Raw genomic sequence first — 17,821 nt, forward strand, 5'->3', positions numbered from 1 at the left:
TTTTTCTAATGCTTCTTCCATTTTGGGCACTGAGCTGTGGATCAGAGTCACAGATGTGTCCAGAGAAAAACAAGCATAATCTGTGTGTTTGTGAAACTGAAAACTTTGAAAGCTATTGTGCTCAAGACTTACAGCAATAAACTGGGCCTTCCTAATAAATCACAGGCCTGTGTTTGCAAGCTGTGTATAACAGATCTCGCCTTTTGACTCTCTCTTTCGATGGGGTAACTCACTGTGCTTCCTTCAAAACACCCCATGTGCTCCTCTCTCAGTCTAAAGACTGTATTCCCCTTTCCTGCTGTCAGGGCACCTCTCCTTCTTTGTTATCTTTCTTTCTCTCAGGGGCTCTGCATTCATCTTTTTTGTGGTAAACATACTTAGGTAAAAAATACCCACTAGCAGAGCTGAGATAAAATACATGTATACTATTACTTCAGCATACATCCAGTTCTACTGCCAAAACCAGATTTCCTGTCCGCCTACACTGTTACATTTCAAGCCTTGCTAAAATACTTTTTTGAACTCTTAAACTTAGTAATTTTTGCATAGTTAGGATCCAGACATACTTGGTGCTTTAGTCTTAATCTTATGTTGTGAACAGACAGCTGCCTGTAGCTTGGGCCTGTTAATGCTTAAAGTGAGTAAAAAAAGCTGATTTTCATCTCATAGTTTAACTACAATTCTGTAAACATTCCCTCTCTGCTTTTTCTTTTGTGCTGGGTGAGAACAAATCACTGAAGAGCAAAATCAGCACCTTCTTGCATAGCTGCAGTGGTTGCTGTGGGTGTAATCAAGGTAGTTTGTAATCAGCTCAGAAGTCTTGAGCAACCTGGTCTGATCTCATAGCCGATCCCACTTTGAGCAGGGTGTTGGACTTGAGACCTCCTGAGATCCCCTTAATCCTAGATGATCATCCCATGATCCTGTCCTATGGTTATAGGATCTTATGTGTCTTCACCAGCCACCATGGCTTCACCACTGCAATATTCTCCGTCCAGGGTAGAGAAACTGAAAGAAAAACAATACATACAAAATATATTGTTGGCTTAGATGAGGTGCACTCTAAAGTCTGCTCTGGGCTATGAAGGCTTTGCTAGTGGAGCCCGTAAGTCCTGCAAGGACTTTGAAGAAAGGAGAGGAACAATGCAGTTACTTGAGCTGCTATGTTGTTTCTTTTCCTTGCTACATTTTGGGCGGTTATCCAAGCCTGAAGGCAGATCTATAAGAAATCATTAGAGGACTACTAGTATCTGAGTGATACAGCCAGTATGCTCCCACCAAAATCAGCCTTTGTGAAATGGCAAACTGAGTGTCTTGTGTCTCACTTTGCTACAAAGCAATTTCTCTGTTATTTACTTAACCCACCAAGAGTCTGAACTTTCATTAGCTCCATGTCTAACTATCCTAAGATGTTTTGAAGGGCTGTGGCAGTCAGCTCATCTGATGGTAGCCTAATTATGATTTGCTAATTCCAACTCAAGAGCCAGGACCTCTCATAAATATATTGTGTGTTTATCAGCAAGGCAAGTGTTTTCCTTTCTTGTTTTTTTTCTTTGACACATTTTATGGTTGAATTCTGCTGAAAATCCCTTTTTAAATGTAATCAAATGACTCAAAAATATTCTCTATGCTTGCTTCTGAGCTATGATATCCTTACTGCTGCTGAAGTTACTTGAAAACAGTGTTTCACCATATTTCATTATTGAATTTTCCTGTGGCTGTCTCTAGGGTGAACTGAAAATAGCAGCCACCTTACCTCTAGAGGGTGACTTAGCCAACCTGAAATCTAAATCCAAGCAAGCAAGATTAGATCAAATATCATTTTAGTCATATTATTGTTTTCTCTGGCAAAAGTAATTCAACACCACAGGTATTCTCTAATAAATTAGGGAGGGGAAAGATGCAAGAAGTTATTAGAAAAAAAGATTTTAAAAATTATTTAATGAAGTGTCTTTTTATATATGCTCAACACTGAACAGGCATTGATCAATGGTTTTAAAAATTTCTCTTTCAGATGTTCATGTTAATGAACATAAGGTTAAAATTAGTTGTCAGTAAAGCAGGACTGCAGTTCTTCCCTATCCAGTTGGGTGCTCTGGACAAATGTGCATTTTAAAGTATGCCTGTTCTATTGGAGTAGCAGCCAGATACCTTAGCGATCACATGGAACTACACCAAGAATAATAATTACTATTTGTTTTTTTATTATGAATTTAATATTGCTGAAATGCTTAGCTGAAAAGGATGTCTCTTATTCCACATGCAGTGAAATCCATTTTCATCAGCCTCTGCTTTGGGGAGATCTATGCACTGTAATATCATTTATTAGAGTCTATGTGCTGTATCATTGCACATTATGGATAAACTTGCAGATTTTCACCTAATGTTTGGGGGGTCATAAAGAAGGAATAAAAATACAGAAAATGTTATAATCTCTTTAGGTGCTTTATGCACTTCATTTACAAAAAATCATAAAATGGATAGTAAAATATTTACTAGTACTTTGCAGTTCTCAAATGGCAAAGATTGAATTGTATAGTGTCTCACTTCCACAGAAAGACAGCTTTGAGTCTCAAGAAGGCAGCCACTGAGAGAAATGGTCTTTTTAACCAGTGTGCTCTAAGGACTAATGCAAATCTCATACCTGTCCCTGCGTCACTGGAATTGGTATTTACTATAGCTTCAGAGAAGTCAAATGAGGGGTTTTTTTTGTCAGCTTAGGTGAGAGACTAATGCATGTTTTGATAGCTGCAAATGATCTGATTGAACTGATACAAGAAAAAGTAAATAACAAAGTTTCAGCTAAGCTATTTGATTTTGTTTTGTAGCAGACAGTTGACTCACCTATAGATGCACACATTGCAGCTTAGTTGAGGAATGGTAACCTTTTAATTCTGTCTAAGTGTATATCACAAGATGTGTTTTACTGGGAAAGGCTTTGATCCAGGAAAGCTCTTGAACCTTATCTGAACAACATATTCAAGTGTGGTGCATGTTTCAAGTTTCAAATCAGAAACATCTCCCAACCTTGTATTTTCACTAAAGGAAAGAACAGAATGGATTTTGGACTATTTTATAATGTAACATGCTGGGAACATACAATTACAGTCATAAGTCTGAAAAACACTATTTCACAAACCTTAAAATTTTTGGATCAGACTTTTTTTAGTTTCACTTCTACCTTACGTGAACCTGTCTGTCTAGTTTAAGATGTCTTCATTTTAGCTAGTTGAAAAGCAACTGCTATCTTGATTTGACCATCCACAATAACAATGCAGGGATAATCCTCTTTCCAGTGCAAATCATAATCTGAACATAGTTACCTCATGCAATCTGTGCAAATTTTATGGATTTTTCATCCATTTGATGACAGTTGAAGATGACTCAATACAAACTTAAGCACATCCCATTGTTCTACTATTTTACAAATTGTTTTCTACATCTAGGCAGAAAATATTTTATTTTTGTGTTTTAGTGGGCCTAAAAACTCTATTTCATACTATTGTCTTTCACATGTGTTCTATTTTAAATATGATCTTTTTGCTACTAAGTAATGTTCCTTAGGAAATGTTAAATATATACATCCTGACATGTCATGCCTGGGTTAATGGTCCAGCATTCTCATTCTGGAAACCAACTCTTTACTCATAGAAGTGTAAAAAGCCACAAATGGCAATGAAATTGAAATGCAAATATACAATTTAGAATTGCCTGAAGAATCAAAAACAGAGAAAGGTTTTATTACTTTAATTTTTAAGACTTTATCTGGTAAACAAGTTTGTTTACTGAGTGAGAAAGGTCTTCACTAGCTACCTCTCCTTCCCATTGTGTTGGGCTAATTATTGTACTAGTTTTTAAGTAACCATCACCAGTCTAGTTGACTTGAGCACTATGTCATAATGGATGAATGCATCCTTGTAAGAAAAGAGAAGCAATATCCCTTTTTACCAATAGAGGGTTCTGTTCACCAAAGGGTTTCCCTGTTGCACTGCCCATTGTTGTCACTTCCATTGGCAGCATTTCAATAATGGATTGCCAGGAATCCAGCTGTGACTCCCCTGCTGTTGGTGAGTGAGGTGGTGACTCTGTCCTGCTGGGAGAGGTGGGGACCATGGCAGGATCTGGTCACAGTGTGACAGTCTGATTCCTTCTGACTGGGGAGTCACCTCTACTAGCCAAACAAATGCCTGGAAAGCTTGGAGAGTTGTAAATCCTGTTGACTTGATGGGAATTACACTCCTAACAGGTGGGGATATACGTCTCAAAAGACACCCCTGAACCTGCACAGCTAAACACTTCCTTTAGAAAACTGCATCCACAGGGAGGACCCTAAACACCTGAGTGCAGTCCAGTCTAAAAGAGAAGCATTTTCTGTCCCTCATGTTCAGACTGTGACACTATGCAAAAAAAGGAAATTGGGCCTTACTGAGCCAAAGAAGAGACTATAAGAGGGATGTTCACTTCAGACAGTGGGATTTGGTTCTAGTTCTGGCTCACCGTGCCAAGCAGAAGATGCACTTTACTCATTTAAGAGCCAGGGCCCAGGGCTGGCCTCTTACCTACTGCCAGTCCTTCAGCAGTGCTGAAATGTTATCTGTAAAGTCATATTCTAAGTGCAGCTCCTTTTGCTGACTGTTAAGTTTTCAACTCTGCTGGATGTGGTCAGGTTTAAGTCACTTCTCTGGCATATACATATTTATTTACATAGCACTTTAATCTCTAATTTTCTCACATGGATGGTCTGGTTTGGGCTTTTCTGAGAGACACCCAGAGATCAACTATAATTTTTACACATAGTGTATCATTATACTATATAGGTGCTTCTGCACCTAGACATGCACAAGTCTATGGGGCCTGATGGGATCCACCCTAGAGTACTGAGGGAGCTGGTAGGGGGAGCTTGCCAAGCTTCTCTCCATCATTTATCAACAATCCTGGTCAACAGCAGAGGTCCCAGATGACTGGAGGCTGGCTTACGTGGCACTCATCTACAAGAAGGACCAGAAGGAGGATCTGGGGAACTTACAGGCCTGTCAGTCTGATCTTGGTACCAGAAAAGATCATGGAGGGGCTCATCTTGGGTGAGCTCACACGGCAAGTGCAGGATAGCTAGGGGATCAGGGCCAGCCAGGATGAGTTTATGAAAGGGAGGTCTTGCTTGACCAACCTGATCTCTTTCTGTGAGCAGGTGACCCACCTATTGGATGAGGGGAAGTCTATGGATGTTGTCTACCTAGACTTTGGTAAGGCCTTTGATACCATCTCCCACAGCATTCTTCTGGAAAAGCTGGCAAATCATGGCATAGACAAGTGTACTCTTCATTGGATAAGAAACTGGCTGGATGGCCATGCCCAGAGAGTTGTGGTAAATGGAGTCAAATCTAGTTGGCAGCCTATCAGCAGTGGTGTCCCTCAGAGCTATCCATTGGAGCTATAGTTATTAACTCTGTTTTGCTACATATGCTGAATATTGCCAGATCTAGGTAATGGATATGGGCAGATGATTTACCTCAAAATGGTGCTTGAACTAAGCTAAGTTTGCACTGAGGCAGATAAAAAGTGCTCATAAGATCTCTTCTGCTATTTCAGTTCTGCAGGATGTTTTGGTTTGAGAGGTAGCAATCAACAACAGCAGCAGGACAGGGAGTGAAGGATGACACCTGTGTTGCTGCAGACATCTTATCTGACCTTCTCCCAAAGAGACTTGCAGGAGCAATTTGCAAAACAAGAAAGCCAAAGCTGAGGCTCTGCTGCTGCTGTTGCCTGTAGCTGTCTTGTCTGGGTCTTTAAGTTCCTCCATGTGTTGAGCAAGGTCTAACATGGGAGAAACTCTGGCAAAAATGGGAATAGAAAGATATCTGGGTATCCTTTGTGTAAATGCAAATAAGAGATAAAGTTCAATCAACTACCGAGGTATATCCTTTATGGAAACAGAATCAGTGATGCTTTGTTATACTCCCTCTCAAAATAGCATATTTACTTTTAAATTACTTCCCTAATACTGACCTGTTAGGTTATCTACAGTTCATGAAATAATATAGCAGGGGGAGAAATTCCCTGAACTCCTGTTACAAAACAAAGCCAAATCGCTTAGTTGTCATTTATCTGCTCATGTCAGCTGTCAATCTAATTTTCCTGCCTCCACTGATAATATTTTTGCTGTCTGTTCTTTACCAGATTTTGCTTTGATTACTTCTGTTCAGATTCTGTCTGTCAGGTCAATGTCTAAGCCAACCATATGTTAGCTTGACCCACTACCAAAAAAACTTCAGTCTGAGTTCACTTGAGAAGTTACTCTTGTTGTTATTTGAAGATTTATTAATTTTTCAATAGCATCTGGTTCTTTACCACCTGCCTTGAAATCTGGTCTTGTTTTTTCACTGCTGGGGGAAAAAAAAAATCTGCCTTCAAATTTATTCTGAAATAATGACTCTTCCAGCCTTTCTTCCTATTTGTATGTAATAACAAAGCAGCATCTTTGTGCTACTAAAATTGTTTCTGAGATGCGCAATGGGGAAATAGTGCTATTGCCATTTTGTTTCTTCAGAAATTGAGGCACAGTTGAGCAGTCTGATTCAGGTGACATTAGTCAAATGGATTGTGGTAAACTGTAGACTGCTTCCTAGGTTCTCACTGATGTTAGATAAAGAATTGATTTTTCTCCTGAATCTGGACTGCAAAAGTCACTTGGAGAGAAAACATAACCAGTCTTTGAACTCCTCCCTCTCTGACACTCTCACTACCACCTTTGCTTCTCCTGCAAAAGCAAGAGAGGAGATGCTGAGAAAGATCTGGAGACCCTAGCACTGACTATTTTGCTTATCTGACCTTGAATGGAGTGATGAACTGAGCCACTGCCTCCTGACTTTCCAGCTTACAGCATAGGAACAGCCCTGTTCACTCTCAATGAACAAAAGAGACACCCAGGAATGAGTCTGTAAACAGGAGGGTGCAACTTCCTAACTGCTGCTTTGGCAATGTCTCAGGCTTTGCATTTTTAATCACTTGGTGTTCCCTTAATAAATTCCTCAAAGCTTAGATATAAGCCTTGTCTTTTTGCATGAAAAGGAGACCTCTGCAGCTTGTGCTGAAAACTGCTATCTTTGTGATGCATCGTCCATCTTCCCTCTTTCACTGCTGAACCACTGCTAAATATTGTGTTGCATTGAGCTTAGCTCTTCAAAGCAGAGTGATAGATGAAGAGTCACAGATGCTGGAAGGTACCCGCGGGAACACAGTAAAGATAACCCTGAGTAGGCAGAAAGAGAATTTTGTGCTAGAAACAGGTAGTTATTCTTTGAATCATGTAGAGATGTAATTTGAAAATTCATTCTCACTTAGTGTTGACCTGGAGATAGGTCAGGGCATGTATCTCTGTTCAATATTAGTTCATATATTTTTACTTGACTTTATAATTCCTACCTTTTCCCGTCAACTAGTCAAATGTTAAGCAGTGCGTTTGCTTAACAGTTGTGTTGTGTTATCTCTACACTCCCTCAGAACTGTAACAGAGTATTTATCTGCTGAGGAAAAACCTGCCTCTTATTTACTCTGCATAGCACTCCACTGCCTTCACAGTAACTGTAGCTGCAATTATCATTGTTGGCATTCAGAGACAGTGTTTTTCTATTTATACTTCATGCCTGGCCCTTGTGAAGTTTAATAAATGAAGTCAGCAGATACATTATCATTTGATAGACTCATCACCTGATAGTAGCTGCTGAAATAGGCAATAAATAAAACTCCTAGAGGGAAGGAAAGGGGCTAGAAAAAAAACAAACAAAAAAAACCCCACATTTTTTTTTTCAAAAGAGAATAATTTTTTTCATTTGCTTTGTGTAAAAAAAATAATCACAGCTTTTATGTTTTGTTTAGTCTTAATTTTCTTATAAGAAGTCACTTTCAGGAATTCATTAGTCTAAGCAAAATTTAACTCAGGATGCAGGACACAAAGCAGAAAACAATAGGGAAGAGTGGTATTTTGCTGAAGTCTTCACTGGCAGTAGTTGGGTAGGGCTTGCGGTCTGTCCATAGAGACACATTAGTGCAAAACATGCCTCCAGCAGCGTACACTAGTAGGGATGTTGTGATGCTCCCTTGGTGGGCCTTAAAACTAGCTTCTCTACAGAGCTGGAAACAGCCCAGCCAAGGTAAGACAGAAAAGATTCAGCCTTAACAGCAAACATGACCAGATCCTTTGAAGCCGAAAAAGCCTTGGTACTGGAGCAGCCCTTTCTATTGTGAAATCAAGGGCGAAAATCCCATTTCAACACAAGGCTGAAGACAGCTGAATTTTACCAATTATACCAAGGATTTGCCTTATGGCAAGGATTTGCCCACTTTGAACCAGGCAACAACCGTTATCGTGATTAGCAGTGTTTGCCTGGCAGTAGGTGCTGAGCATAAATTCAAATAGACTGTTCACCACTAAGCAAATAGTAATACCCATATATTCTGTCTCCTGTGTCTTTGCAAAGCTTTCATTTGAGGAGAAATATGGATGGATGTGTGCTTTTCCTCTCATCCCCCCCACCCCAAGCACAAAGAGAAGAGCTTGGGTGTAAGTGGATTTGGATTTAATGTGATTTCTCTTCCCTTCCTTTTGAGACTTTGTGTGTTTTCTTCACAGGGTTAATCTTAATTTTTTTTTTGTCCTGCCTGCTCCAAGGATTATGAGCACCAATCCAACATTTTGTGCATTCTTTCTTCAGTCACGGGCAGCAGCAGCCTCTGCCAAAGAACACAGGTGTTTTGTTCTGAACCCAAGATGTCTTCTGTTGGAGGTACTTGTGCTAGAGAAGCTTTGCCTCCTCAATCCTCTAAGGATAAGAGCTCCAACTGTGGGCTTGAGTCAAAAATTATTGCTATCAGCTGAACATTCTTTATGTCAAAAAGACTCAAAAGACTTGATGAATTAAAAAAAAATCCTAGGAAAAGTTATAACCCTTTTCCCAACAACACACTCAGAGATGGCTCCAAAAGACATCTTTGCTGTTGGAGCTACTAATAAATAGTGATCTCCTGGTCTCCTTGTTTGTTCTGATTCTTAAAAACATGTAGGCATTTGCTCTTTACATGGATTTCTAATTCTCAGTCAACTGGGCAGTGTTCCTTGTCAGTTGGACCTTGCTGAGCCCCTGCTTCATCAAAGCAATGCACTAGATGCTAATGACTACAAATAATGGCCTGTAATTATCATATAAAATATGTATATTTGATTTATATGTATATTAATACATAGAAACATTATTGGTAAATCTAAAAATGGTTCAGCCAGCACGGGTTTGTCATGCAGCTGTTTCCAAACTGTGTGAGCAATTTCTGCTTTCATTTTTTTCCTTAATGAAATGGAAAAAAGGTGGAAGGGCTCAGAAAATAAATAAATGGCATGCAAGGCATTGCTGGATGACCCAGAGTTTTGTGCAAATTGTGTGACTCATGAAAAAAAAAGAAAAAAAATTGGTCTGTGTAAGTTTAGACAGCCAGAACTCAAAATACAGTTAAATAATAATTTAAAAATCAGCTAAGCAAAAGCATTCACAGCCTAACCTGAGTGAAATGTACTGTACTTCCAGATTTCCTAAAATAATTTTGGTTTTAAATATGCTTATTAACCAATGATCCCTGCAAGACAGTCGCCGGTAGTCATCTGCTAGTCCCAGATGTGTTGGGAGCAGACACAGGCTCCAGGTGAAGGCAGAGAGCATGTGGAATGGCTGATCTCACACGCTCAGCAGCTGCAGCTCAGTTCTGCACCCAGCCCTGCTTCCTGCCAGGCTGCATCGCCAGCCGTGCTCTGCTGTGTTGTGGAATGGTTAATGGCAGGACAAATACAACTGGCGTGTATAGATGTGCCCCTTGGGAGTCGAGATTAATGCTTTCCTCTGGTACAATACATGCAGAATTTATGATTTTCAAATTCAGTCCTTTTGATTAGTTCCCAATGGGAAAGCTGGACAGAGCAAATAATGCTTGAAAAGATCATAACAAAGATTAGATACCTTTTTTTTTTTACTACTATTAAATCATGGTACATGATTTAGTGATCTTGTGATCACTGAATACCTACGAAGCATGTTTCTCTGTAGAATCAGCTAGGTTGTGTATTTTATTAAAAGGAGCTGAGCTGTTAGGAAGAAGCAGTATAATTCTGAACAGCGGGCATACTGAATATTGTCAAAGTTACCAAAAGTCTACAAGAGCCTTTTGGTTTTCTTACATGAGTCTGTTCTTTTGTGAGTTTTGGATCAAGTCCATTATGAAACATTGCCTACTGACACCTCCCTGTTCCACAGAGAAAAGGACTTGCTGATTAAACAGACATTTTCTGCCTCTGAACTGAAACTTATACATTATGGATGATCTGATTGAAAGTTTTAACATGAAATTCTAGTCACTTTTATATCAATACTAAACTTGCCATCAAACTCAATATGATTCAAATTTCTATCTGAATCCTTCAGGGAACCTTGGGTGAGATTTGAATGTTAAATCTAGCCCATTCCCAAAGCAGAAAAAATTAAGAACACACACATGACAGGAAATTCAAAGTTAACATAACTTTGATGCTTAACTCACCTTGGGAACCTTTGTTTTTAGAAACAGTGAAGATAAGGAAAATATGGTGCCTGTTGAATGTTAGCAGGTTTTGTCATTTTGCTTTGCAAAGTTACTTAGACCTTAGGCTTTATGTTATCTGTGAATATCAGTTGCAGGTTTGCAATTCTAAAAACGATAGAGCAAGAAAACTGCTGAAATACTGCTGAAATATCTTTATGGTGCTGAAACATGCAAGTGTGTTTCTAAGATGTCAAAAGCAACTCAAACAATACACTAAATCCTAATTGACAGAAGTCATCATAGTTATTTTTTTATTGCTCTCTACATCAGCTTGTTTTCATAACACAGACATTTTACTTTATGCAGGAACAGATGTATTTGTGACTATTTGCACTGAAATATCCAAACATTACAGTAAAGCAGCAATTTACAGTTGGCTGACTGTGTCTCATCTTTAGTATACAATTAGTGAACAATGAAAAACTCATTATATTCTTATTTCATTTCAGCCAAGGAAGCAAACAATTAAAATTAGTGGGTTTAAAAAAATACAAACAAACAAAAAGAATATTGACTTTCCAGAAAGAACAAAATGCAAGTCTTTGTGACAGCACTTGAGTGAAATTCATCAACAGAGTGTGCTCTTAGATAGAGTTTCTCTTAAATGTTTTCTCTTAACTTTCAGGTTAAAATTATTATAGAGGAAAAGCTTATACATCCATCACCATCAAGATACTTATTAATATATTATTAGGTGTATGTAACGTGTGTAACGGACATAAGAATCTAAATGTCTCCAAACTCTTAAAATATAATCATTTTATTTTTTCCTTTCAGATTTTGTTAGCATTTGTCTTAAGCCATGAAGCATGACCTTTGTTTCTGTCTTACTGTCTCTGACTGTTGCTGTTTCACTGTCCAAATAGATGACTCTATATTGCCTGAATGTTTAAGTTTTCATATTGTGGAAATGCATGAAGATTAATTTTAACATGAAAGATTAATCCAAATTTAACAGTTTTAAAATAAGCAATTTCTCTTACTCACTGGTTCCACTCATGCTTATGTTACTAAAAGGAAAGAAAGAAAAAAGCAAGCTCAGTAAAATCTGGGCATAGCATCTATTAGTACATGGAAGTCTGTTCTGTATTTTCCTTATATTTAGCTTTCTAGTAGTCATTTTGTCCATCTTTCCTCTGATAAAAATCAGACATCTTGGAATCTTCTCTGCTAGTATTTAGACTTACATATTTTGCTTGTGAGGCACAGCAACCAAGGTGATTCCCAGATTTGGAGCTCAATCTGCACCACCTCTTTATCAAATGACACCATTTTTCACACATTCACATACATTATGGCTGGTGCAGTGTGAGTTGAGAATCCATGTGGTAGACAAGGATTAATCCTTCTTACACAATTCCATCAACACTGAATTTCATGTAGTTATCCACACAAATAGTTCAATGCTCTGGAATGTCTTCACTTTTTTCTCCTTTCTTTCTTCTGCCTCCTCTGAGAAAGGTTGATTAATTCATGTTTTTCCTACATGCTAAACACACGTTCTAAACTCCTGATTTATTAAAGATTGTTTGAGCTTACTGGAGCTACTTAGATGTTTTAACATTGAACAGAGCCAAAGGGTACAAAGCTGCTGTAGTTTACAACGTTGCTATAATTTTTTTTTGTCTATGATAGTAGAGAAAAAGATGTTCAAAAGCAGGATGAGTTTTCAGTTCACTTACTTCATGTTCACAAATAATCAAGAAGGCTGTAGGGGTTTAACTTTCTTTTATGCATTCAGGCTTACTTCTCCCTTTCACATCCCCTGTCATTCTTTAGTTATTGTTTCACCACTTAATATTCCTTTCATGAACATTCATTCTATTATTGAGGAGATTTGCTTGTGGATGGACATCTTACTAATACCTTCTTATGCAAAAGGTGATGCAAGATATTTTAATTGCATAGTCTCCTTCTCCTTTAATTGTCCCTTACTCTGCTCGCATCAGTTGCAAAAGGCTGAATGTTAAATTTTGTTATGCCATTTTCATTTAATATTTTGTTGTCTAGATATAAAGTCTTGTTTTAATCCCAGTTAGGGGTTATGAAGTATTAAGAAATCCTCAAGTGAAAGAAAGGGGATGCAAGAGTTAAGATGCAAATACTGAACCCCACAATAAAAGTCACATCACACTTTGTACATGAAATAAGCATGTCTAGGTGATTCTCACCTAAGTGAGAATTCATCTCAAGGTAAGCATCTAAAATCTGCTTTTCCCATGAAAATCAGGAGTAGAGCTAGCATTAGGAAGCTGAGTCCTTATACTTGTTCTGCAATGGTTAAATCCTTCTCTGTCAGTGACTATTGATGCTGAGGGAAGTTAGACAGCTCCTTTTCTGCTGTGATTATTGAGAGAGAGTGGCTGATTATTTTCAACTCAGTGCCTAATTTTCAGATAACAACAGATTAGGTGAGGTGAATCCTTCCTTGGTGATGGAAGAGCAAATATAAATTTGGATGATACGTTATGACTCTTCCCAGTCTGGGAAAAAGCAGATTCTAGCAAAAACTAATTTTTTATAACAAAATAACACATATATCAGTTTTACATGACACTGAGAGGACAGATTAGATTAACTCATGAGGTCCCTTCCTTATCTCCTGATTCCATGCTTTTATTTCTGAATGGCAGAAAACCAACAGCAGTTGTTTTGAAGACAGATAGAAACATCAAAGCAAAAGCTACTGAAAATGACACTGATTAGAGCTGTTCAAAATCCCTGTCCCATGGGAAATGATGATATTTTGACATATGTTTTCTTCTCAAAATGGAATGAGAGGTTTAAATATCAGCAATTGTCATGGTAATATTTTTTCACAAATGCTAAAATGAAAAACAAATACTTTGTTTAGAAATAGCTATACATTTCAAAACATTATTGAAAAGTTTCGGTTTAATCTCAGGTTTTAATATTTAACATATATTTGTGTGTGTGTATATCTGTGTGTGTGTATATATATATATCTTTTCTTTTTGAAAAGAAAATAGTGATTTCAAAAACTGCTGCATTTTTTAAGACAGCTTGGTCACTACATTTGATCAGTCACAGTATGCCAGCCCCTTTCCTAAAGGGGATCTGGACTGTTGAGATAGACACCATGATAGCAAGAGAGCTGCCTAAGACAGAACTTTACCAGGAAACAGTTCACAGTTTGGTTGTGAAATCCTTCTTTACAGTGACCACATATCACCATCTTTCATTTTACTGGCCTAGGAAGGGATAGAGAATTATCTAATCAATACCTCACATGAAAGCTTGCTAAAAGTAATCATTGTGCTAGCTGAAGAAATGCATATTTCAAATGGATTTATACTGTGTTCTCCTAGAATTTTTGGGGTGCTTTATGCTAAAATAAGGTGACCTGTTATTTCAAGGTAGAGACAAAGATATTTATATATTTATCTGTGTTGTGGACTCTAAAAATATTTTTAAATCTTAAAGACAATCCAGTGTTTAACAAGCCTACTGCAAATAAATAGCCAGCATTATAATACTCTTTTAAAATTGTTTTAAACAAGTCTTTCAGGTGTTGCTTGAAACAGGAGGAGGAAGTTGTACAGGTCTGGCTGCTAAAGTTACATAAAAATTACAGCTGAAGGACCTTGAATTACACACATATGCAGTTTATAATATAGTGGCACCTTTCCTGAATTAACTTACTGGCTGTGCTCTGACACACAAGAACTATATATTTGTTTTATCACTGGCCCAATAGCTTTTTGAAACTATCAAGGGTGTTGCCTGTAGGTGTCTACTGGCAGATCCCATCTAGAGCTACATTCTGATGTGAATTTATGCAAACCTGGTAAAGAAAAACTCTGAAAAAGCATTTAAGACACTAATAGAAGTGAAGGATCGACTTTCATAGTAAGTCTTTTCAGGGTCTGAAATAATTGAGTCACTATTATGTATTAATTGCTTGACATTAAAGAGCCTAGAAGATACTTTTTAAACTCTTGCTTTGTCTGCCTTGGTTTTTTAGAGCCTGAGTATTTTAACATATGCTGTTTCTGTGGCTTTGCTTAATACCTAGGACAGCAAAGGCCCCTATGGCTCAGATTACTGGCTGCAATTGCAAAAGATGTCATTAAAAATACAGCAGGAAATCAATTTGGAGACTTTACATTGGTTCCTAATGGACATTTTTGCCTCTAGCTGTGGATTGCACTAGAATGTTTCTATACAAAAGAGCATCCCATGAAATTGAAGTTGTAACTGATCCAGAGCCTATGAACGTCAATATTTTTTTTTAGTATTTTTATTGGGATTTCTATCCACACCTCTGTGCCTTAGTCTTTGCAACAACATTAGCCTGGGATTTCTTTTCCTTAAGTTGCAACAGCAAAATTCTGTGTGTCAAAAATGGTAATTTGAAACAAATGGACAAAAAAAGTTTAGTACCTAAGTGAATCCTGCGCAGTGATCTATACATATTTTAAATTAATAGAATGGGATGCCACTTTATTTGATGCAAAAAACATGTGACGGCACATCATTATTGCAATTTTCTGTCCTTCAAGCAAAATATGAACCTGCCTTGTGAGAAAGTAAAGAAAGGACCACAAGGTAACACCATGTATGCTTTTTCAGATATTGATTTTCTAAGAGCTGAATAAGGGCAAACTAGACCTCTAAGAAAAGTAATTCTATTGCTAGAATTGTTTTCTTATGAAGAACATGAATAAACTGAGCACAATTCCTTCAGGAACTCCTGGGAGCTTAGGAGACAAGAGAGGCTTGTACATGTTTTTGAGGGCTGTGAAAATCCTTCAGGTATGATCATGCAGTAGAGCTGGTAGCCGCAGCAAGGGCTGGCATCACAGATGCAGGCACAGCTCTTCCAGCCACAGCTCTTCCAGCATTCACGTGGAACATACCCAATGTGGTAGCTTTTTTTATCTCTACGAAACTACAAAGTAGTGTAGCATCCCAGCTGCAGCTAAGTTTGAACAAATCAAGGACCAGTTTCTTCTCACCCAACTACACTGAGCTAATCTGTGGCATAATCTCTGCTTTCTTAAAATCCAAGAAAAATTTGTTTCTGAGGTAGATACATGATAGGCCAGGAAAAACCTCTTGGATGGGAAATCAATATTCAATTTGGTGCAAGGATGTTGAGTCTCAGTTTGTTTTGCTCAAAGAAAATGACCCTGTAATAGCTAACTATAGGTGTGTTTATGTACACACTCCTTGAAATCAAACTGTAGGACTCCAGTTTGAGACCTCTTTGTGCTGTAGACGTGACCAGGTAGACATGCTGTAGACAGGTACCGGAACGTGTTAGATGCCTGGCAAAGGGCTAGCTATCACAGGTTATCCCACTTTCAGCACTGCACAAAAATGAGGATTTTAAGTTACAGAATAGTGTTCATGCAAACTCTCTTAGCTGTCAGCCTTGCAGATCAAAGCCTGTTCCACAACAGAAGGCAAGTGCTGTTGAAATCCTTCCTATCCTACTACAAAAACCATCTTAGGAGCATAAAGACTTCTTGGCCTATGGAAGTGGTTGTTCAACCTGCATGGCTTGCCCCAGTGTAAACCTCTACCAGGGCTGTAGCGTTAGCTGTGCTGGGGCTTCAATCCAAGACCAGAGCTGAAAATCTCTGCTTATCTTGCTACATGTAGATTTGGTGTGAGAACAAAGAAACAAAATTTTGGAGAAAAATGCAAGTAAGTTATCTTAGTTAACGCCACAGATTAAAAAAGACTAGTCACTTTTAAAAATTTTATTTCTGAATATACAAAAATAGTATCTCCAAAATACCCTATGTAGGCATGCCACAGTTACTTGCATATTTAAGAAATATAGATATGCCCTTGGTTATGTTTATAGACTAGCACAGGATGTAAGTTTTGATTTTACATTTTTTACTATTTTTGCTCTTGTTTTTAACATTCTTTTTTCTCACAAAAAAAAAGTTAAGAAACTGAAGGAGCTAAATCAACACGATACTACCAAGAACTGTGTTTTTCTTTACACTTTTGTCTGTAGCACTTTAGGTCTCTTGTGTCAATGGTTATTGCTAATCATCACTGCAATCTGAATTGTGGTTTGGGAGAGCAAGCAAAGCTGGAGAAATAATAAGAAACACAATCCAGCAGCAAGCAAATGGTGTATATATATATATATGTAATTCTCTTACCAATCAAAAGTGCATCTGTGCAAGTACATATGCAGAGAAACACTGCCACTCTCTTAGCTATAAATCCAGGGTTTCTATGATACAAGCCTTATCTGTAACAATATTCATTTCCCTTTCCTATGTATACTGACTATTGCAGCTTATCCTGCCCTGGGTTGCTGATAAAGGTGAATGAGCTGGTTCAGATGAAATTAGAACTAACCTAAGTTTTCACCCTAGGCCTGGGAAAACAAAGAAAAAAGCAACAACACTGAAAACCTCAGCAGGAAACAAGCAGGCATAAAACCCACCAAATTTGTGAGATTTCACAGGTCTAATCTGAATAGATGTTCACAAAAACATTCAGAATAAAGTTCACCTATCTCTGTTTGGAGGTATAAAATTATTTTGAAATTAATGGATTTTAAAATATTTCTTCAAAACATTAAAGACTTTAACAGTTGGTTTTCCAGTAGTTGATCAATTTTGGGTTAGGTTCTTCTGGAAATCTGAAGAGTGACTCTACTAGTGAAAAGAGCGAGCATCCAGCTGTTTCAGTCTAGCTTCTGAAAGCAATACTTTGCAAAAAAACTTATTGTTAGCTGTGATGCCCTTATTTTTAGAAACGAACATTGCTAACAAAGATTGTTCTCATCCCCAACATTCCCTTGCCTGAGGGTTTGCTTGTTCCACATTCCCAAGGTATGTTTGCAGCTCATGTAGTTATATTTGCTTTAGATCTAATTTAGCAAGTGCAGGTAGCAACAAAAAGGAAAGAACTGCACAGTCTGAAAGTCAGCCCTGGGATTCTGGGTACTTTCTTGGCTTGCTATCACACCACAGCCTGTGCTGCTGTATTGTCATAGCTACTGCCACAAACTAAATGATAGAAACTTGTATCTTTTGTAATTGCAATATTGAACTGCAGTGTAGGTAGACACTTAAGTTCTCTCTCTCCCTGGCAGAGCCTATGATAGTGTTCCTCCATGTCTCCATCTTGAGAGGGAAGGGGAGTTTTGCATTTGTTCTGCTTCCTCCTGTTTCCTCCCTTCTTCTGTGAAGTGGATATCCTTCCC

Source organism: Apus apus, chromosome 6 (assembly GCF_020740795.1).
Source record: "Apus apus isolate bApuApu2 chromosome 6, bApuApu2.pri.cur, whole genome shotgun sequence".
Taxonomy (NCBI): Eukaryota; Metazoa; Chordata; class Aves; order Apodiformes; family Apodidae; genus Apus; species Apus apus.